Genomic DNA, 23,208 nt, shown 5'->3' with positions numbered 1-23,208 from the left:
TGAAAAAGCGCCACTTTTATTATCGCGTCACCCGCAGACAGTGAATTATGCACGGTGGACACTTGGAGTGACTGAAATCGTTGAAACGTCATTGAATTCAAGTGCGGCGCAGGTGCGCGGCCGCGGTTGCAAAAACTTCGTTAGGAGGGAACGCAAACAATGCCGCGGGTCCGGACAGCTCCGTTCTTTTCTTTGGGGGCCTTCGCGTTCACGTAGCACCCCGACCGCGCCTCGCGTTTTTCCTCCCCATCCTTTTTTCCTCCCCGAGCTCCACGTCGAGTTTTGCACGCGCGAGTATCGCTCGCCTTATGCAAATCCGTGCGAACTCCCGCCGTCGTTTACCTCCCTCCGTCATCCACTCCTTTCACCTTCTCGCGCCTACGTTTCTTTGCCTTTGGTACCGGGCGTAAACCCCATGGCGCGACACCGCCAATTACACCCTCGTAAATCGGCCCGCCAATTTGTCACCCGCAATTCGTCCGTCTGAATTTCAACGTTCCTTATCGCGTCACCTCGACGTCCTCGCCACTTAAGCTAGCTCTCTCCCTCTCTCTCTTCCTCTCCCTCATGATTTCGACGGAAAACGAAGGTCTCTAGCGGCGGCGGCGGGCGGAAAGCAGGCGTGAGCTTTAATGCATTTTTTCAATTCTCACGAGGGAACCGCTGCCAAGCGATTACGTTCAGGGCTGAACATTACTTCTCGCATGCGGCACGACCCTCGCGCGATGCCTCGAAATCGCATTTTTATTTGACGATCCTCGCGATATCCAATTTGCCAATTTCGATCGATCTTTATGGCCCCGCAAGATGCAGTCATCTCCATTCTCCCGGATATCGTCGAGATTTCGAGATTATAACATCCACGGATCGCATTCCTATCTACGGGCCGTAACGTATACGAATTTTTCTCGTCGCCCGCGAGGATACCAGCGAACATCTGGCGATCTGTTAACGTTGAGGCTGCCTAGACCAACACGACGGCCAAGTTTCACGGCGTGGCTTACACGGCAAGGCAAATAAACAGGAATTAAATCTGGAAGGCTTTACCCGCCGCGAAAAGGTATTTTTATGCGGGTTCGATGCGGCAAATGAGACCGGGGAAGAAATATCAGCGGAATAAGAAGCGGATAAGGTATGGAGGCGGTTAACTGCGATGCATTTAGATCCGCCGGACGGGTCGCATTAAGCGGGCCGTTCCTCTTTTCCCGCGCGAGGGGGGGGGGAAAAAAAGAGACGGATGATTTTCGACGGGCGCCGCGTGACGTAATTGCTATTTTCCATGCAGCTCGCTTAATGACGATGCTGATAAATGCGGCGGCGAGGTCCGCGGTGCCGCGTGCCGGAGTAAAATCGAAGCCGGTATGCGCGCGCCCATTAAATTTAGCCGTTCGAGGAAGGAACGGCGGGGATCTGAATCATCGGACGTATGTATAGCAACAAGTTTGACACGCCACGTCAAGCCGCGCTGTACAAGTATTACGGAAACGGCCGGAAGCGGGGCGCCCGAATACTTTCTGTCGCCGCCCGGCTCCTCGCGTGCGCGCGCGCGAGCACGTGCAACGATCGCTTCCGCGGCGGGCGCGCGCGAGCTAAGTATAGACGGCGTTGGCCGGCGGCATTGTTATTGCTCGCGCAGCAGCACTGCCCGGCCACGGGATCTGTGTTTATGAAGGGTCCGTGGCTCGGGCCGAGTTATGGCCTCAGGTGTATTCGGATATTACGACTCGGCTCGGAGGTCCGATCGGCAAACGAGCGCGCGTGCATCGTAAATGCGCCGCGCCGCTCACACATCTACGTGCGGCTGTTTAGCCGCGTTTAACGGGCCACCGGGCCCGGGTACCAATGAATGAAATCGGCGTCTCGGAGGAAGAGCCCCCGGTCCGCCGCCCGCCGCGGAGCGCGGCTCGTAAAACCGACCCGGTGAATACAAGCGCCCGGATTAGGATTTGCATAACCGTCGCGTTCTCGGCCCCGAGAATGTTTTAATGCGATCGGGGCCGACGCGCGACTTGTGTATACACAGCGCCGACGCGTTACGTAACTTTATGCAACTTCACGCCGAGATCGCAATCTCGGCGAGCTCGCGATGAGCTCGAATTAGCGTAATGTATAGCGAAAACTGAGAGATCCTAGATCCCCGATGTGTGCGCTGATCAAAGTGAAATCCGCAGCGCCCCCCTGCCCCCCCCCCCTCCCTGCGATGAGCATCTGTTTAAATATCATTCTGGTCCCTATCTTATCAAGACACGGCAAACGCGACAGAAGGATGAATACATGCCAATGGCACAACAGTCAAAGGCAGCTGTTCATATATGCGCTAGTTAGCTCGGTATCGCGATAGCGAAATTTGCATGGGCGCTTCTAAACTTGACTCTTATTTTCACAAACATGTGTATTTTTAATTAACGGATATAAATGAAAAATGTGCCGTAGCTTAGATCACCTTGCACTTCGTACGTGCATCTGGTTCTTATTGTTGGTTCTATCCTTAACACTCAAAAAAATATCTAGGTGTGACGCAGCAAAAATTTATCGCTATTTCGTGCATCTGTCAGAAAATTGTTTGTAGCCTACGCTGATAGAAAAAAAATGGTTGGAATAACTATAATCTCACTAGATTTTATAGTGAATTTTAGCTACAAACATATTTTTATAGTTTTAATAAACTGCAAAATATAGTAGAGCGAACACAAAATAGTCGTTATCACTATGACATTACTTAGCACAGCCATATGAAATAGTTATGGTAAACTAAAAATTGATTTTTGTGTAGTTGACCGTACCATAAAATGAAATAAAGTTACCTGACACAGTGAAAAGTACGATAAAACATACGAAATAGTAATAAACTGTACAACAGTATACAATAGTGATAAATCGTATTTATATTCCAATATTCTTCGTTTTTTATTATACAGGTATACTAGAAATATACAGAAATTACACAGCATCGCGCGCGCCGTTTATTCTTGAGCATTGTTATATATCTTTAAGAATTTGTATACACGCAAAGAAGTAATTGTATGCGCAACGTCAATTTAAATTAAAAAGTACCTTATCACTGATACGATTCGCAACAGCAGAGTTGTACGCCGCTAACTACAAATGTTAAACTGTAAAAATACAAATATACATGATTATTATAGAATAATTATGCAAAATTGAAATTATTGTATTAAATATTTATTATTTTTTAAAATAGGTATTTATTAAATTAATTATTGATTACTCAAAAAAAGTCTTTCTTTTAAATTTAAACTCACAAAATTTTACACGTATGGTTTTGTCTCTAACACTTATTCGAGTCCTCGTTCGCATCATTTCAATAAATAAAATAAAAACACAGAACAGATTCTTTATTTTGCACAAGTAGCAAATAACATTAAAATGTAATAAGACACTTACCTCACCGATTTTTCTGCCGTTGCCCGATGCCTCCTTGGCCTCCACCTCCTCTCAGATTTCCTTGTTGCACTCACACAACACTTACTCGCGAAAATCATCGATCGCGCGAAATTTCGAGCACTCCCGTACGCGATGTGAAATACCGCGAAACGCACGAAATATTATTATCGCGTGACTTTCTATCATACAAATTACTGAAACTAGCACCTTGCATTTTTGATTCGGAAGAAGTAGGATAATTGATAAATCACTTTTGAATTGGCGATACAAAACGCAACGCAAGCATCAGAATCCAAGCATAATCTGCGGTAAAGAAGTAATTACTTTTATTAAGTCCGCAACGAAATGATATTTTACAATCTTTATTGTCATTCAATCTAATCCTCGAAGTGAATTATATGAGCGAAACCTCCGGCGATAGTTGTTATTAATTGCAACACTTATTTGAGATAATTTTCGATTACATTCACATTATGTAACGACGTGTAATGAGCGACTTTCTTTACTTCCTGCCCGTTCGAGTTGCAAAGAACGACACAACGAATTACAGCGCGAACGCCGAAGTCGTACAAATTTCTCTCTTTTCCCGAAAATGGAACAGATTACGCGAAATCGACAGATAATTAAAAGCGCGGTGCGTAAACGAGATGTAACCGCGACAAAGTACCACGGTATATAGTATATTCACATTTTGAGTTAGTCTCGTGAAATATCTATGTAGACGTTGATAAAGAGCCGTCGCCACAACATGTAATTCGTTTCTCATAACAAGTTGTAGAAACTTAATAATTAATCGAGGAACGTTACTTGTTACTGCATGATAAAGGTGCACAATTCAATAGCGGTTTATCCCTACATTTATCGCGATCGAGTCTAAACCGATAACGCGAAGGTAATACGACGCACGGAGCGACTCTCGCCACTGCCTGCCGGCTCGACGTTCGGCGAGCGAATGATACCGCGGCGACCTTCGCGTAAACAATGGCCCGCGTAACGTCGCACGATACCGCGCGGGAAGAAAAACACCAACGAACGTTGAGAATTCGTTGTCTTTTTTGTTCCGTGACTGTTACTACGTTTTGTGTATCATTCTGCGGACTTATTGGCATATAGCTTAAATTAACGATTAATTCTGTTCAATCGAGAAAATGTTTTAAAACAAAAATCGTTGTTACTAAAATTCTAATTACTAAACTTAGAGACTTTATCTCAATATAAATACGAGTATTACTATTACATATAGTTCGAAATTTTATTTGTGGTTGTTATTGCAATATTTATAGTACACCTTACCAGATTAAAAGCTCACTTTGGTTTATGACAACCATATCATAAATTGCATGGACCAATATTGTGTCTATGAGAACTACAATACATTGTTAGATCAAGCATAACTTACGTAATTGAAAGAATTATAAAAATGTGGTTGGCTTCTAAAATGACTATAAATTATAGTGAGATTGTGGTAACTGCAACCATTTTTTCCTATCAGGGAATGGATGGGCGTCACAGAAAAATTTTCTTCCTAATGCTCGCTAACACTTGAGGTAGAAATTTTGTTTCTGTGATTTAAATTTATCGAATACAAAGCATCTGCGACTTCGCAGCATTTATTTAGATATCTCAGTTTTTTTCGTACGTAGAAAATTGATGCTGCAGTTGCAAAATCATTTTTTTCAGCGATATTCTTATCATTCCCAAATTAGGCTGCATATTCCTTCCTCAAACATTTGATGCATTCTCGCCCGTAAAAATAAGTATGTATGTAAATGTGTATGCGAGTGTATTGAGCTCGGGTTCGTGGGTTCGATAAACTCAAGTGACTGCAGAGATCAGTCATCCCTGCGGGAGTTATAAATATACGTCGTTTCGAAGAGAAATGTGATTAAATATCGCAAACTTTCTGGGTGGGGGTGAAAAAGCTACGTTTTCCGTCGGTGTTTTAATTGAAAGATGTTACAATTTTAATCGAAGGGGATACATTATCGAAGGCACGTTGCGCAGCGCGTTGGTAAAAATTCAAACTATCCGCGGCCGGAGTCCCAAGTTTAACGCAACGAAAAACGATATATATTTCTGTCGTCGGATTGTGGACTAAACCGCGCAATTTCGGACGGGGCGGTTTCGCCGCGACGCATATATCACGGGAATCGGACGTGCAGATTTTTTTCAGATATATCTCGCGGGCGGCCGACGCGCGGAAACCGCGTGCATGCGAAAGAAGAGAAAAAAAAAATAAAACCCCCCGGCCGGGCGTACGCGCGTACGTGCGTCTGCCTCTTCATAAAGTCATAACTCAACCGTGCCCTCCCCTCCCCCTTCCCACCCCCGGCGCGCATCCCACGGCATAACATTTAAAACGATTTCCGCTGGCAGCCGTGCCAAGACCGTAGCAGCGTTGTTTCGGGGATAGATTAACGAAACATAACGCCAGTACTCGCTACGGACTTCCAAGGGGTAGCTCAGATAATGGGAAGGGGCGTGTTGGCACCGCTCTGGCAGTTAAGCAGCATTCAGTGCCGGCGATGCCGCCGCGGCTCGGCCTCCGGGGCCGCGATCGATGGAAAATTTCGGGAGTTTCCGAGCGAAACCCAGGCCCCCCGAGAGGGACCTTACGCGGCGCACGGAAGAGGGTTTAAAACGCTGTAAAAAGTATATTTAAGAGATGTAATGACGATCGATTACACGCGGGAAGGACTCGATGCACGAGGCCGAGTGTTACGGACGCGATAAATGTCCGGTGGAAATAATCTCGAAGGTCCCGAAGATATCGTAACTTTCTAGCGCTGTATGAGGGAGAGCCACGTCGAGTTGGCAACTCGGCCGGTGGGAGTAACGGTGCACGTCCAGCGTTATTTACGACGTTACGACATTATAATGCATCGTATTTTTTTTTGCTCTCTCTGTGCCCTTGAGGCCGACTTGCCTCGCTCGCTACGACTCAAGCGAATGCGAACATGCGAGGATGTGCGTCCTCCGATCCCTCCCAGTTTGAGAAAAATGCGAGATTTCTGTACTACCGCCCTAGTGGAAATACTTTACGGAAAATATAATGAAATTTTGCTGGAATGTACTTGAAAATCTCTGAACATAATAAAATTGGTTCTGTCAAAAAATTTCGATAACAATTTGATGATTTTCCTTAAAAGTTAACGCAGTCTTTAGTTAAATTCAGGAAAAATTTCATAATTCATCTAATCTTTCATAATTTTTTTAATTGTTCGACGGTATATTTCAACTCTTTTTATATTTCACAGTATTACATTGAATTTTACATTGAATTTAATCAATTTCATGATTTCTTTATTATTTTTAACAGCATACGTTCACTTTCTTTGTATTTCACAAGGATAGTTACGATTTTTTTTACAGATACTTTATCCTTTTATCAATACTTCAGTAAAAATTCAGTGACAAGTCATTTTCGTTAAAACAGATTTTGATTAAATCCAATAAATATCGTAATTTCTTTATTACTTTTTAACAGTATACTTTAACTTTCCTTATATTCCAGTTTTACATTGAATTTGACATGGAAAATGATGGTACAATTTGATAGAATTTCAGTAATTCTTCAATGGCTTTCATTATCATTTCATCAATATTTCAGTAACAATTCAGTAAATTTCATAATTTATCTAATCTTACATAATTCCTTTATCACTTTCCAACAGTATACGTGAACTTTTCTAATATTTCACAGTTTATTGCATTTCATAAGGAAAATTATGATTCATTTTGACAGATACATTCAGTAATTCTTCAATAACTTTCATCTCATCTCTCATCGATTTCGCAGTACTTTCTGCAAGATATCTCCATCAGGGCGCGAAAAGGATATAAGAGCGCGCGTCTTGGCATTTGCAAGGAATCCCGCACGGAAAGTCTGATGATACATCGCGGACTTGCCGCGTCAGTGCCATCCCCGCGATCGCGCTCGTTCCCTTCACCCGTCCGCCTCTTCTCCACCCTAAACGGACTCTCGGCGTTAAGAGATTAACTCGTCACTTCGGCCCGTTTTAATATCCCAGAGTCGGTGGGCGGCGAATCCGCCGAAATTAGTCGGAGAAATCCGTTACTGTCGCGTCCGCGGCACTGTTTGCGCGCATCTCGATTATAAAAATAATAATGCTCCGCCATGCGTGCACGCTTAACGGCCAGCCGATCGGGCGTAGAGCCGGAAATCGGGGACTAAATAAATCGATATCTCGAAGTCTCGCCCGCAAACTTGGAACCGCTCCAGCGGTCTCGCGGCGAAACGAACGCGCGGCGTCGTCTTTCGGACAGCTAATTCACGCGTATCGTATTACTTCGAGTTATGATAACCCGATATTCGCATACGCTGCGCGTCGATGGAGCTTTGTGATTAAGAAAAATATATCGCCTCCACCGGAGCCACGTCTCCAAGTCGGCGCGTCGGGCGCACGCTCGCGGGCACGGCGGACTTAACGAGAGTGCGCTTATTAAGCGAGACCGAAATAAGATTTCCGCGCAACGGGGCGGGCGCAACACGCGGGAGTGAGGTGGCATTAATGGAATATAATTGGTCGAAAAGTAGGTAAACCGCTCGCGGTAAAACGTTGTAAACACTCACCCCTGGTAAAGTCCGCTTCTCATGCAGAGCGTTCTGGGCGCTGATTGCGCTGTCACGGCTGTAGTAGGTGAGGAACGCGCAGCCTGAAAACGAAAAAGAAACAGAAACCTTATCTCTCGCGAAGATTAACCAGCGCACGGCGCTACGACATAGCATCCGCGAAACAGAGAGAGAGAGAGAGAGAGAGAAAGAGAGAGGGGGGGAGGGAGAGAGAGAAAGAGAGCTACAGAGAGTGAGCTCTTTACGTACCCCCTTTATCGTAGAGGCATCGAGAGTCGCGACGCACGCGAGAATTCGGGCGGGGTAATCACTTAGAGAAATATTGCGACGTGCTCGCGAGACGAGGTTTATCGGCGCGGTGTAAAACGCAAGAGCCTTTCGCGCAGCTGGGTACTTGGGGTCCGTCGAAATAAAAGTTTTATACGCCAACTTGGGCGCGCCGAGCCGACTCTAATGCGGCGTCTACAATGAGATCTTTAAGACTTAAGAAAGTGACCTATCACAATCGAATGCGAGGAAAATAATCGACTGCTATTGGTCATTTTCTGAAATCTTACGTCCTCAAGATCCTATTGTAGACGCCGCATAACCCCGGGTCCACAATCCTGCTTTAAGTAAGCTGTAAGCCTTAAGCCGTAAGAAATTAACCAATCACAGGCATTTATTCCCCGCACTCTCACCTGTGATTGGTCGCGAAGGGTCGCGCGCGGATAACGCGGATCAGCTCCCAATCGCCGCGATTAACGCGAGGCAACGTGTTAACGTAAGGCCGGATTCACACCTTGGCAGAAAAGCAGAAGCCAATCGAAACTCGCGCTGGTAGTAAACAGCACGCTCTGCTGGCAGAAAGTAGAAACTGTCGACTACCAACGGCGGTTCTGGTTGGTTCTGCTTTCTGCTTTTCAACTTTAAAGTGTGAATCCAGCCTAAGGCTGATGGCAGAGAACGATCCGTAAACGCTTAAGACTGTTTTAGTCGTAGACGTAAGGCAAGGCGAAGAAAAACGTAAGTCGTATACGATAGCCTTTCGTGACGGTATGTTTTTCTCTGCCTCGCCTCGCGTCTACGACTAAAACAGTCTTAAGCGTTTACGGATCGTTCCTCTGCCATCGGCCTAATTAGACAGGCCGGTGGATGACTCGCTCGCTGCGCAATTCCGGCGTTCGCGAAACTTTTACGCGGCGATCCTTACGACGCGCACAAACGCGAGGGGATTCTCTGTCGTAGCCGCGGAAAGCAAACGTGACGTTTCATCGATGACGACGACGTCACCGTCAAAAAACCGGCCCGCCGAGACTCCGGCCATCGATTGTGTCAACGGCGGAAGAATAATTTCTGCGGGGACGTCCCCCCCGCGGGAATTGGTCGCTCGCGCGACTCCCCGCGTTTCGATCCCCGCGCGCGATACGCACCGTCACTCGTAAAACGCCGCCGCTTAATCGCGCGGCAACGCGCAGGAACACGTTATGCGAGTTTCGCGGCTACGCTATCATCTTCGTCAGATAGTAATATCGATGTAGCGACGGAAACGGCCCACCCACCGCACCGGCCGGCCGACGTCGCGCTCACGCGAGCCTCGCGCAGCACTCTAGAGCCGTTATCTCGTGGTGGGTATAAATAGCCCGGTATTAGTCGTACTTCAGAAGTTCATACGCCGCTTATCCGCCACCGTAAAATTATGCGCACGCTTATAATTTTATACAAAGTATACCGTCCCTTATCGGGCCAACAATCGGGTCAATTTAGGCGGAAACCGTCGCCGTGCAGTTATATTTTGATTTAATTCGCGAAGAGAGGAGGGGTAGGGGGCGACAAATGTATTGAAGGTAACAATCGTAGCGACGAGGCATCGTCAATGGTAGAATCTGACGTAATGTTGCGTAATGTAGAGCGCCTTGGGAAGCAAAAATCTACGCCTGCGCGCGTGTGGAGTCGATTCTCGTGTAGACCACGACTCGGTTTAAGAAATAGCATCGATATCGCGGTGGGTTAAAACGATGGTAATTAACCCGGGAATATTGGACGGCGCCTGAACCAGACCATTATCGGCTATCGCACTGTCGAGCAAACCCCCTGGGACCGCCTTCCTATCGGTCTGAGAATTTATTCAAAGGGCCTCTCGGTCCTATCTGATCACCATTTGACTATCTCAACACGGGGAGATGGATGTAAGCGAGCACGCGCGGCGCGAGAGCCGCGGACAGACCCCCGAAGAGCCGGCGGGAGGCGATTGCGCAAATATTTATGACGCGACTCTATCGGCGCGACTCCGTCACTTACGGGATTCATTGAATTCATTAAATACACTCACGTGCGGAGAATCCATTCGCGCACTCATATAATCTCCATCTCAATTCACCCCCGAACATATTACACGCCGACGTCTCACTTCTTAATAATTATCTCGTGATGTGGATACCTTGCTTGTAATTTTACCACGCGACGACGCGGTTCTGTTATCGCGAAAAGAGAAAAAAAAACAACCGGGCATTTAATACAATTCATAAACACGCATGCGCACACGTAGGCAGTGTCCAGTTTATTCAATTTCGGTGTCAATCATTTAATTCGTGTAGTCACTCGAGCAAACTAAATTAGCCCAGGAACTATCGATTCGCAGATCACTGCATCTTTTACCCGCGAGGGAATTTAACATTTTTCTGCGAGGCGCAGAAAGATGTACGCTCCTTAGTAAACAAATGAACGAAAAGATCCGAGTTTAAATCACGGACACCGCCGGTTTTCTCGAACGCCACCTCTTGGAGGAAAGTAGCAACCACCGGGAGTATCCTGCCGCACGTACCCCTTTAAGGCTCGGTTTCAGCAAACGTCAGTTAACTTTAATCTTACAAGTAACACCACCCAACCGCCACTCAGCGATTTGAATGAAACTTGGCACACTTATTGAACACCAAAAAATATTGAACACGTATTTTTTTGTTTCAGCTAGCACGCTTTTGATACGGAGAATCGACGTGAAATTTCACATTCAGAATGAAGAGTGGCATGAGGGATCCTATTGGCCCAGAAAGGTCATTTGAAGGTCAGTTTGTTTTTCTTACAGAATTTTGTGTTTGCCTTCAGAACGATATATTGGAAAAGTATGTTCCGAGACCTAGAGGTGCTAGCACCTTCCAAAACACGAATTGACCTCGAACTGACCTTGATGATTAACCTCAATGTCAACTTCAATGTTACCGTCAACACACTGAACCCTAAAACTCTTGTTCCAGGCATTTTTTTCGAAAAATGTATCGTTCCGAAAATAATTCGCCGTAACAATTCCCACCCCTAGGGATTGAGGGGTGATTTCTACCCCTAAATTTGGCCGAAACAAAAAAATACGTGCTCAATATTTTTTGGTATTCAATAAGTGTGCCAAGTTTCATTTAAATTGGTGAGTGGCAATTGAGTAGTGTTACTTGTTAGTTTAATTCACGTTCGTCTCTTTCTAAAGTAACAGTTAGAAAGAGACAAAGAACGAATTAAGCTAAGCTTAAAGTTGAACAACGTTGGTGAAACCGGGTCCTAGGCGTATACACTATACAAAATGTCTTACTAACGCAAGTAGATCTCTAAGTCGCAACAAAAATGTATCGCTATTTTTTGTATTTGTTAGAAAATTGTTTGTAGCCTGCAAAATTTATAGCAGCAACATTCTAGTAATACTTTCGGGAAAGTTAAGATTTCATGACTAAATATTAATTATTCACATTGGATAAAACTTAATTTCGGTACCATAGAACAATCTTTGTAAGAAAAATAACCACAATAAAACGTTATATAATGGATGGGCGTCACGGGAAGACTTTCTTTCTAACATTCGCAAACAGTTGAGATCAAAATTCCGTTTCTGTTATTTAAATTGATTAAATACAAAACATCCGCGATTTCGCAGCATTCATCTACGTATCTTAGTTATTTTTTCGTGCCTAGAGAATTGATGCTGCGGTTGCAAGATCATTTTGTTATAGCCCTCCAGGTTGGAGGTTTTCTTCGGCAAGATTAGCAGTCTACCGAAGATGAGGTAAAACCAAATGCTCAAAGTACCAAAACGAACTGAACGAAACAGGCTTTAAGCCTAATACACGAGGACGAAGAAGAAGAGGAACTTAAATTCCAAGCCGCGCTGTTTTACGGCGCGATACTCGAGACGTTTTAATCTCGCGCGAGGACCTGGACGGGGCGCAGCTTCGCGCCGACGGCGGGGAATGTGCACCGGGTATGCACACGCGCCCTATTTCTCTCGCTCCCTTCCGGTGGTCTTCCCCTCGCCGAGGAGTCACGTCGCGCAAACGAGAGAACGAGGAAGTAAGAGAGGCGTGAGGCGCGCCGCGCGCATTTGTAATTTTTCATGCGGCACGTCGCACGCGTCCAGAGAGAGCCCGGCGCGGTTATCTCCGACGCCGCGGTACGTCTCGTTCGCACGTAGGACGTCCAACCCGACCCGGGGAATAAGTCCGCGTGCAAGGGCTGGTGGCGCGAGGGACGCGTCCGCGGTGGCCGAAAGTTCGCGCGGGGCCTGCGGCTGGTCACGGCCGCTCGCGTGTCGGATACACGGGAGTCCACGCTATTTCGGAGAGACGCCCGAAAATATTTATAAACATCGCGCGTCCGCGCTTATCTTAATTGCATTGGGGGCTCGGCGACCAGCCGTAGACCAGCGGGAATAGAAAACTTGGTCGCGGCGGCGAATCGCGAAAGCCCCGGCGGGCCTCCCGAGGATGAATTAGCTGGCGGCGACGCGCGACAAGAACGGGGACAATCGTTTCCTCGCGCGCGCGCGCGCGCGCGCGCCGCGCCACGCCATGAATCTTCCCGCCGCTTTTGTCTTTTTCAGTTGAATTCAATCTGCGAGCGGCGCAATACGGTCCACCCGGGAGGGGGGAAAATAAGATACCTCGTCGCGACGAATGGGCGTACATTCGTAACGCCGGTAAATAGCGGCGGGGCAAGTTTGACGCGCAAGTTTGACTTTGGAGTCTACTGTTTGCTCCGCTATCGGAGGGCCGCTTTTGAGCCATCTATTTTCGAACTGGGACAGTTCGGCTATCGCCTCTCGTCGAGAATACAAAGAGTTAATTCAGTTTCATGCAGTTTCCAGATAATGAAATGTTTAGACACAATCGGATTACGTCACGGGACCGTTTAAAGAACTGGGCTGGAGGGGCGGAGGGTGGGGTGGGGGGAGCAGAGTTGTCTTTCCTCGTTAAACTCCCGTTTCGCCGTACGGAGCAATTAACGCGAGAGGTAACGATTATGCCGCGATTTCTGCATACCTCCTCCCCGACGTAGTCACGTCGCGTCTACCGGCGTAGGCAATTACGATAAGGCTTACGATTAGCCTGACAGCGAAGCGTCGAGTGGCGGCGCGGCCTCGTGCAAATTGCAGATGAAGCAGTTATACATTCGCTAGTGTACGAACAATTCACTGATTCTAGATAATGAAACAGCTTGTCATCAGGTAAGCGCGTAGTCATCTGCATGTGTGTAGCGACGAAGTTTCAGGTTTACATACACACACGCGCGCGCGCGAGTATTCGCAAGGCGCGAAATAACGGCGCGGATAAACAAATCGATGATACCGCCAAGTTTCTCTCGTCGCCAGGTTTCTGACGAGGATACACGGGGCAAAAGGCGAATCCGAGTCGAACATATCCGATGTGATTCGCGTATCCCGCGAGTGCTTGACTTTCAACGGGCAGATCTAATTAATTCAATTGAGATTAATTATCACGAGCACGGGTCCGCGCGGGCCTCGCTAATCCTCGAGGCCTGTGCGAGGCCGATTTACGAGAACGACCATCGTAGCGACGCCCGTGCCTCTCGCGTTGTTACGTACATACACGATACACCGTGTAAAACTCCGATGACCGAAATGAACATCGGTAAGCGCGACATGCAAATTAAACGAGGTTAATGCAATATAAAATATAAATATAGATAGCGTAATAAATTGTACAAAGGACCTTTGACATAAAATCGCAATAACGCGATAAAAAAAGAACGGTATACTATATAAATGTATTATGTCGCGCGACATTGTGTCACAGCTCCTTGCGTTTAATTTTGTGTGTCACACAAATTATATTACAAAGTTAAATTTTCACAATGACGGTGCGAGATCTCTGCCCCGGTATTGATCATCGCACAACGCAGTTATTATTAATGCTTGTAACAATACGTATGCGAATCGGGAGTGCATGGCACGCGGCGGTGGGGCTATTGTTTAAACACGCGAGGAAAAAAAGTGCCGTGCATTATGCGCGAATACGTCATCGTTACAGATCCGCCGCGATCCGGGGGGAAGCTTTCATTCGTCTTGAGAAATATACGGCCGGCACACGCATGCAAATCCAATGGAGCCGGATTATAGACTGTTTTACGCTTATTCGAGTTGCGGCGAAAATACGTCGTCGAACACGGGCGTGGAGAACGCAAGTAGATAATCAAGTAGTTCTTTTCCTCGTGGCTGCGGACCGTGCGCGAAGAGGCTGGCGAAGCCCCGAGAGGTACGAGACCATGAAGGAGGGCCGTCTAGCTTGTGACTTTTTGCCTATAAACCTGCCGACGTGTATCGCGGCAAGGTGGGCGAGACGTATAGATAAAGAGAGAGAAAGCAAGATGAGAGATACAAACGAGAGTTGATGGCATCGCCCGACGTCGACGAGGGCCAGGCGAGGTGGTTAAAGGGGGTTCAAGAGTAGAAGAGCGTTTTATTTGCGAGGCAATGCGACGGCTAATACACCAGTCACTGGACAGCGTCCAAGTCATAAAATGGATTTTATGACGCCGATCGATACAACGAGATCTCTCTCTCTTTCTCCCTTTATTTCTCTCTCGCTCTCTCTCTCTCTCTCTCTCACTTTCCGACAGTCGCCATTCACCCCTCACGTCCTCCTGTCGGATGTCCGCCGATGCCCCATATCGGTCCGTACCTTTGCAGGGAGGGTGGCTTTGCGTATCCACGTCGTTCATTCGAGCAATCTCGAATACTGCGAAAAGAATCTAGCCGATTTGTTCCCCGCGCTTTTCGAGGGCGATAATATAATCTCATTCGCGATAGGGATCACTGAAATTTCAACGAGTCTATTATATTTTTTCGCTATCGACGTGAAAATACAATGCACCCTGTACATAAAATTAAATGTGGTATTTATGAGAAATCTGGAGTGCGGGGAAGGGGCGAGGGGTGGAAAAGAAAATTTCGTCTCGAACTAAGTTGTATTGTTCCAAGTTGAAAATCCCAAAGTGAAAAGAAACGCGCGAAAGTTAAATCCGACGGTGTCTAGAGCGAACTCTTTTAACCCTCGAATCATGCCACGGCGCTGCTTGTCGAAAATTGGAAAGTAAAAGCTCCCAAGTGACACAGTGAGCAGGAATGAAAAGTTTCCCGACCGCGGAGTCGAAGAAAGAGAGCGCGTCGCGCCAACCAAATTGCTCTTAACCAGGTACTAGGCGGCCCGGGAATGAGGATTTTACGGTCCTCCTAATGAATTGAAACGAAACGAGCCTCCAGCAGACTCACCCACCGGCCGCACCCACACATCACCCCGTTATAGTATACGGAAATCGTCGTCCCGGCGCGGCATCGGGACCGGCTTGCCGGGGACCGCGCAGACGTGGCATTTGCATCTTGGGCGAAAATTGAAATGCACCGGTACAATGGACAGGGAAGAGTGTCCTGCGAAATGACTTTTATAATAGGGACGCAGATAATATAGCCGCGGCGGCGGAACGAGAGGCGTTTCTAACTGACGGTACGTACACACCGCCGGTGAAGCGCGCGTACAAACGTATTGCGACCCTTTGCACGTGCAGGTACACCACCAACACGTCTCGAAAGAGCTCTGCGCCGGTGTGCGTTACTTACATATCCCGGCGTGGTAATGGTTGTCCATGACAACGAAATTTTCTCCGTTGGATCTTCGTACCGTCGTCGCGCGCGCGCACACACGCACAGACGATGATACGCGCGCACAAACGTGAAAACGAAAAGGTGGAGGGTAAGCGAGTGTGTGCGCACGCAAGGGTGTGCGAGAGTATTTCAGCGTTCGTGTATTTCAGCCGCACGTCGACGGCACCCCCTCGGTGTTGCGCAGAGGAAATTGAAATATGCAAATAACCGCAGCTAGGTAGCGCCGGCTCTGCGAAGGTTGATGTTTCGTCCGCGGAGTGTATTGGCGTTTATCGTCAACATACCGGACATACCCCGCGTCGAAAACCGGACTTTTTGAATATCGATAACAACGGGTTATCACCCCCCCCCCCCTTTTCCCTGCGCGCCGCATGTATCCCGCGCCCGCTATATCCGCTCGGCCGACCGGGGTGTTTGCTATTTTAAGAAGGTGATCGCTCGTCCGATTCGCGGCTCGCCACGTTCTGTGTCTCACCGCCGTGCGAGGAGCCGAGGAACGTACGTTGCGAATGCATACATTACGAGACGGGACCACACGCTCTCAGACTTCCGCGTCGCTGATCGCGAATGAATATTCATCCGTTCCTATTTCGTCTCTGCCGGTCGTTCCCGGCGATTAGCAACCGCGCTATTATCAAACGTCGAGTTAATTCTATTCTCCTCGGCACTTTGCAAAAGTTAGCCTCGTAACGTCGGAACAGTTTCAAGTTGCTTCGCGAAGACGAGGGAAAAGGAAGCGGGAAAGAAGACTCGTGCTACCGTAACCACGAGGTCTCGGTCCATAAAGCCGACGAGTGCGCATAAGTGAAGTGGTCGCACGAAACGGAACGACGAACCCGCTCCGTGGTATTCCGTGCCATCGACCTGCGCGACGATTGTTTGCGACGTTCGCGGAAAAAAAAGAACCACCATGAAACGTAGGGGAACGGATCTGCGTTAAAGAGGATCGACCGAAGTTCACGGGCACGATTTCTCACGATCGCAAACAGCGAAAGGAAATACACACCTTTCTATTTGATGTACTCGCGCTTCTTGAAAAAATTCCTGCCTAACTTCACCTAACTTTACCACGACTATTGGTACAGTCCTCCATCGCGCTTGTGTGATACAGTGTCATACGACCTGTGAAATCGTTCTCATCGCAAACCTCTGTTCCGGATCCGATCAAAGGCGGAACTCGGTCAAAGATTGCCGGCCTTTGAGAAATGCTTTTGACCCACAGTGGATAGAAATAGACCGGTCAGTTCAGTCAATCAATAACCAAATCGACGATTCTACTGAATCACGTCAGAAAAACTATTAAGCGCGCTACAAGTGACTTCGTTTGTTGGACAGCTCCTTTGTCGTTTTATTTGTAAAATACGGACAAAGTGTCTAAAAAAAAATGGCTAAAACTACGATAAGTTTCCTACGATCATTACGGTGGTTATTAGTATTCATCGTGTGTGTATGAATAGAAAAATCCAGAATCTTTTTTATAAATGGTTATAGGTAAAACGAAACTTTAACATTCGCTATACCAGACTGTATACGCATCTCATGTCTACTCCTAGCTTAGTCTATGAAGAATAAAAATCACCTTTCCTCAAATGTTAATTGCACTTTTCCTTCTTCCTCGTGCATTAGGCTTAAAGCCTGTTTTATCCAGTTCGTTCTGGTACTTTGAGCATTTGGTTTTACTTTACCTTCGGTAGGCTGCTAACCTTGCCGAAGGAAACCTCCCATCTGGACTATACCCCTACAGGGGTACGTGTGGCAAGACATTCTCGGTGGTTACTGCTTCTCTTCGAGAGATTCCGAAAAAACCAGCGGTGTCAGTGGATTTGAACTCGCATTTTTTTCGATCATCGGTTTACTAAGCAGCACACATTTCTCTGCGCTAAACTCGCCACGCGTTAATTGCACTGATATTCCTAAAAGCTTGAGCTCGGATTTTGTTAAACCCGAATGATCGTGCGGATCAGTCATCCCCGCGAAATTCGAAACGTACGACATTTTGAACCTTAATTCCATCTAATTAAGTCCATTGCAATTATTAATAAACCATCGCTAGCCCTCGCTTTCTTCAGCACTTCTGCCCTGACTTCTTCTCGCTCCGTTTTCTTCATTATAAATAAGTCTCGGGGCAGAGCGGAGCATTAACGTAAAATGCTCCCATTGAAGGCAATTTTTATTCAAAGCGCGACACTCACAGGCAGCAACGCTTACGTTAAATCTGGGTTTTGAAAGTCACGAATGGTAGAAATGTAAAAATAGTCCATCTACAAAGTTATTAAGTCTCCGTAAAGGCTGCCGAAACGTTTTCGTCGCAACTAAGACCCCCCACCTCTCTCTCTCTCTCTCTCTCTCTCTCTCTCTCTCTCTCTCTCTCTCTCTCTCTTCTCCTATTTTCTCTTTATCTTAGACTTCTTTCTAGTTCCTTATCTTTCTCTGTATCGTTTCTTCCGTCTATTTTCCCTCCTCTTCACCTTTCCCTTTGCCCTGCCCTTCCGCCGCGTCTTCTTACAACGACCAAATTAAATACTACGCCTGGAAAATCTCCGAGGAAACTCCTCGGATATTCAGAAGCGTCTTAGATGCACTGCCACGTCCAATTTCAACTACTTTGCCCGCGCACTATATCGTCACGGAAGAAAAAGACGATAGAACGGAGGAGACGAGAAGTGAGATGCATAAGAGGAAGGAGGGAAGAAATGTTCGATACCGCGAATGGTTCCCGAATAAAGAAGTATGTTTTCGAAAGGAGAATCGGTACAATCCTGTGCTATCTCTTCAATTAAGATGTTCAAAAATGCGTTTATTAATTTTAATGACACCAAGCCGCGTGACGCGGAAGGGGGGGGCGCTCTGCTATATACATAGACTGGTGAAGCATATAGTTTTAAGCCATGTACTTCGCCCATATATCTACAGCCCTTCGCTACCTACGCGTTACCTATGTACAGACATAAATATGTACTTAGCCAGGATTAAATTATTTGCAGGAAGATGAAACGGGTCCGACCCGCATAGCTTCATTTCCCCAGACATCTTGAGTTGCGCCTACCGTGTGTGTCGATGGAAACGCGCCTTACAGGTAATTCGTTGGTCTTTCCAACACTGACGTCAGACATAAATACTGGATTAATTCTAAAGACCAGCCGACGGAATTGCGCAGCTTTCGGGACAGTATTGAAAAATGAAACACATACGTCCGTCTCTTTCTATGAGCGCGCGTGCGTAGCGTATTGCACTCGCACGGTGTAAAGTGGCGGCGGAAGATCGCAAACAAGCGGATATCGCGGATATAATGGAGTCGCCCGTGATATATTCGTCATTGTAGAATTCCGGCTTAATATTTCATCGGCGGCCGCCAGAACGCGAGTGTAACTTATGCCAGTTTAATGACCGAGCGCGGCATTTAATTCGGGCATTTAATAATTCACGACGGCCAGGACGAGCCAGCGTGCGTCGCGTATCGTAATGTTCGCGCGGTGTACGTTCGAAAGCCCGAATGTCGGGCTTCCAGTGGGACCATGACAATGCGTTGTATTACACCGGCTCTTACTCAGGTCGCGCTCCCCCCCCTTTCCCCCTCCCTCCCTCCCTCCCTCCCGATCCTCTTTCCTCTCGGCGAGGATTAATTCATTCTCGGCGTGGCTCGTACAGTGGACTACGGCTAGGCCATCCTTCCCCCACGGAGATATCTCGTTTCCAGAAGGATGCGTACGAATTTGGCACACGTTTCTCCGATTTGCATCTATATGAATAGGCGTGGATTACGGGATTGGAATAAATTTGGCCGGCTAAGTGAGCTCGGCAATTTATACGGGCACACAGGCAGCGGACGCGCGTGTCTTTATAGACGCGCGTATACGTATGCATGTGGAAGGAACCGCGGGGCTACCGCACGCAACCGAGGCGTGCTATAAAACTTTATTACGCTGCAATTTGTCTAACCGCGAAGAAACGGATAGAAAATAAATCATACTCGTGGCGTTAAGAGTGTCTAATGATTAAAATTGCGAAAATTCACGTAACGCGCGATCTTGAGCGGCGCTTTCAAATTTATGAACGCCGATGGCACATGTTCAAATTGCGGAATATCACACGCCGTGCGCTAATAATATCGTCATGCACTTCGATCCGCAACTTTAATATACGTTAGGGGGATGCTGGAGCGATTCTGCACTTTTGGCACCTTCTGCTCCTAGAACTGTCGATTCGTGAAAACATTTGTGTAATATACAAATTATGTGGCTTTTGCGCACGAACCGACAGTGTTCCACTATTCGGACTAAATGAGAGAACAGCATGGTATCATTGAAATTAAGTTTAGAAGCCTAACAAAAATCTGTTCACTCGAATAAGTTATAGGTTAGGTAACCTATAGAGTTCTTATTAAGCTCCTAAACTTAATTTCAATGGTACCACGCTGTTCTTTGGCTTAATCTGAATAGTTGGTCACTGTCGGTCTGTACGCAAAAATAATTTGTATATTACACAAATGTCTTCATGAATTGACAGTTCTAGGAGCAAAAGGTGCCAAAAGTGCAGAATCACTCCAGCATCCCCTTAATTAATACACATATAATTTACTCGTCTCGCTCGTATCGCGCTAATGCAAGACGGTAACGACCGAACGGCCGAATGATTCGCGTTCATCATTTTCGGTTATCCCGGCCGTTTACGAGCGTCGTTGTCTCGGACGTCGGCGCGGCCGGCGCGGCCGACGCGAGCCTACAATGCCCGTCGTCGGCTGAACGAGAACTTATTACGATCCGTCATTTTGTCCGTTCGCCGCTCGTAACAAGCATCTTTTACGACACCACGTAAAATGGGAAGAACGATGGCGCGGCGCCATAGACGTTGATTGTCGGGGGACTTTCCTCCCTCGCGCCGCGACCCTTTCCTCGTCCACTCCGGCCGCTTCTCTCTTTCCGCAGTCTACCGCCCCGAGGAAAGGAATGGCGGTACATTCTCTAACGGAGGGAAACCGCCGTCGCGCTGAACGGGCATCCCGGCGCGGTGGCAGGAAGACGTTGTTAGGGCTATTGCTCTCTGTCCGAATGAAGGACCGCTCATATTTACAAGCGACGGTAGCAAATGGTCGAAATGGCGAGAGGCAATGGAGGGCAGTGCGGACGGATGAAACATCAAGGGAACGAACCCGTCAAATCGGCCTGCGGGACTCGGGCAGCGATTCGCTTCTCTCTATCCGTTCCCCAATCTGCGCCATTTTTATTCTCGCCCGTCACCGCAAGGGAGGCTGCGTCCTCGGAATTCACTCGGATGTTCTCGTCGAACGTTTCTCGCGCGCCGCGCGATTTGTAGCGGCGGTGATTTTCGACGAGATAAGGCGAAGATAGGTTCGGCACACTTGATGGAACAAATGGTCAAATGCTTCTAACAGGATCTATCCGGCGCGCATTTCCCTCGATGTCAATACACCAGCGTGTACGCGCGTCGAATCTGCGCGATCGCACATTTCCCATCGAATATGGAAAACCGAATTTTTTTAAACAGAATTGAATTAATTTAAATTCTTTACAGGGGGAGGTTTGGCTGAGGATGTTGGAGGGTCTAAGGAGTTGGAGGGTCTAAGATGTGTAGGCGAAATGTATAAGAATGTATAAAACTGTAAAATTGTCGGATCTGTATTGCGGTCTTTTCGATGTAAGAGTTTTTTTCTAGTAACCCTAAGGGGAAACAATATATCACACTATATAAATTCTTTACAGTGATTGTAATGGTATGCTAATTAGCATGTGGCTTCTCCGTTTTAACAAATGGATTTTGAGATTGACAAATAATCGGCGCACTGTTTACTAAGTTGGAAAAAGCATAAAATTTATTCAGAAATATTATTATTAGGCTACCAAGATCCAGTCCGACCGCAAATAGCACATCTTGTCTAATTAATGGTTAAAATAAAACGTTATTTATGTTTACAATTGATTGCAACTAATTTCTTTTTAATTAGCTTTAAGTTAGTATTGACTGCGAAATTAAAATGGAGATAATCGTAGCATCGTCTTAAATCTGGCTGTTTATTTAGTCAATTTCCTTTTAGCTTAAACTGCAAAGTAAATTAACAGAAAAAGATGGACAGAAAATTCTTCTTGCATACGTCGTCTGCGAATGTAAAATTTTTAACAGATTGAAAGAAAAGTTTAAAGAAACATTAAAAAAGTTCAGAGGAAAACGGACGGTTAAACTGCGCCGCAGAGACAAAAATTGGAGCAAGTGTGCCTTAGGCGGACACTTTTGGAAAAGCGTGGCCTAAATAGAACGTCACCCGGCAAGATAAAGACGGTTTGAAGACCAAGTCTGAAAAAGACGCCGTTGAACTACAAGTTGCAAGAAAATTTTTTACAGATCTGGAAATTGAAAATAGCAGAGATAAAAGACTTCAACGTTATGTAGTAAATATTATTTGTATGTCTGTACTGCAATTTCTTAAGTAAGTATCTCCAACACATACGTGTAAAAAATATTATATGCTTTTACATACTGTAAAAGTATCGTTCTCTCTCTTTCTCTCTCCGTCGCCATTTCTATTCGCTGCATGGCAGGAAAACGCCTCGTTCTCTTTCGCAAATTCGCTAGTAGTCAATCCGTACGGAATGTAACGGGCGGACGGTTTCACACTGCGGCTAAATAATATTGTACTTCCACCGTGTGCGGCGTTTTCTCTTTCCTCTTTGGCCCATCCCGCCCGCCATTCCCGTCCCTTTCTATCCGCGCTCGTGTTCGTATGGATATTTTTATGAATCCATCGATGTATGAACACATGCAATCGTTCGCGTTTATTGTTTTTGTCAGGCCGGCTCCGACGTCGGCCGAATTTGCATATTTTGTACCGGCCCGACTGTCCGGTCTATTGTGTCCAACCGACTGCTGAATTGCTCCACATCGAGCATAAGCTCCAACTTTTGCATGACAATAAAAGCCACAATAGTATCGAGCATGTTCGACTCGTATCGCCGACGAAAACTCGTATAGAGAGAGAAAGTGAGAGGTGGGGACGGCAAAACTTAGAAATAGAGACCAGAAATTCAATTATGAAACCTATTTCAACAGATTAATACGAATCACGTTTCGCGAAGTTACTTAATTATTCAGGCAGATATTGACGTAGCTTTCGATCAATGCAGTTTATATAATCAGAAGTTCCATTTTCCTCCAGATAGACATGATTAATATTTAAATTTAGACATGTACAATAATATACAGATTAGTATAACTTTAGCCTTAAAGGTAAAAGCCTTAAAAAAAACAGAATCGAGTTTCGTTCCATTTTATTTTTGTG

At 46.5% G+C, this 23,208-nt stretch overlaps 1 protein-coding gene across 3 annotated transcripts in view; it reads right to left on the bottom strand.

Annotated features, from left to right (window-relative positions):
- LOC105565275 (CUGBP Elav-like family member 4) overlaps positions 1–23,208 on the bottom strand; it is a 634,883-nt gene that overhangs the window by 574,930 nt on the left and 36,745 nt on the right. For all 3 annotated transcript variants that reach the window (XM_012018330.1, XM_012018331.1, XM_012018336.1), the window contains exon 2: positions 8,000–8,082. The gene's annotated coding sequence lies outside the window, so the exon portion shown is untranslated. The remainder of the gene's footprint in view (positions 1–7,999; positions 8,083–23,208) is intronic.

Source organism: Vollenhovia emeryi, unplaced genomic scaffold (assembly GCF_000949405.1).
Source record: "Vollenhovia emeryi isolate VEMERY1.0 unplaced genomic scaffold, V.emery_V1.0 DF939154.1, whole genome shotgun sequence".
Classification (NCBI taxonomy): domain Eukaryota; kingdom Metazoa; phylum Arthropoda; class Insecta; order Hymenoptera; family Formicidae; genus Vollenhovia; species Vollenhovia emeryi.
Note: the sequence above shows the minus strand (reverse complement) of the source record. Positions and strands in the feature narration are given on the sequence as shown.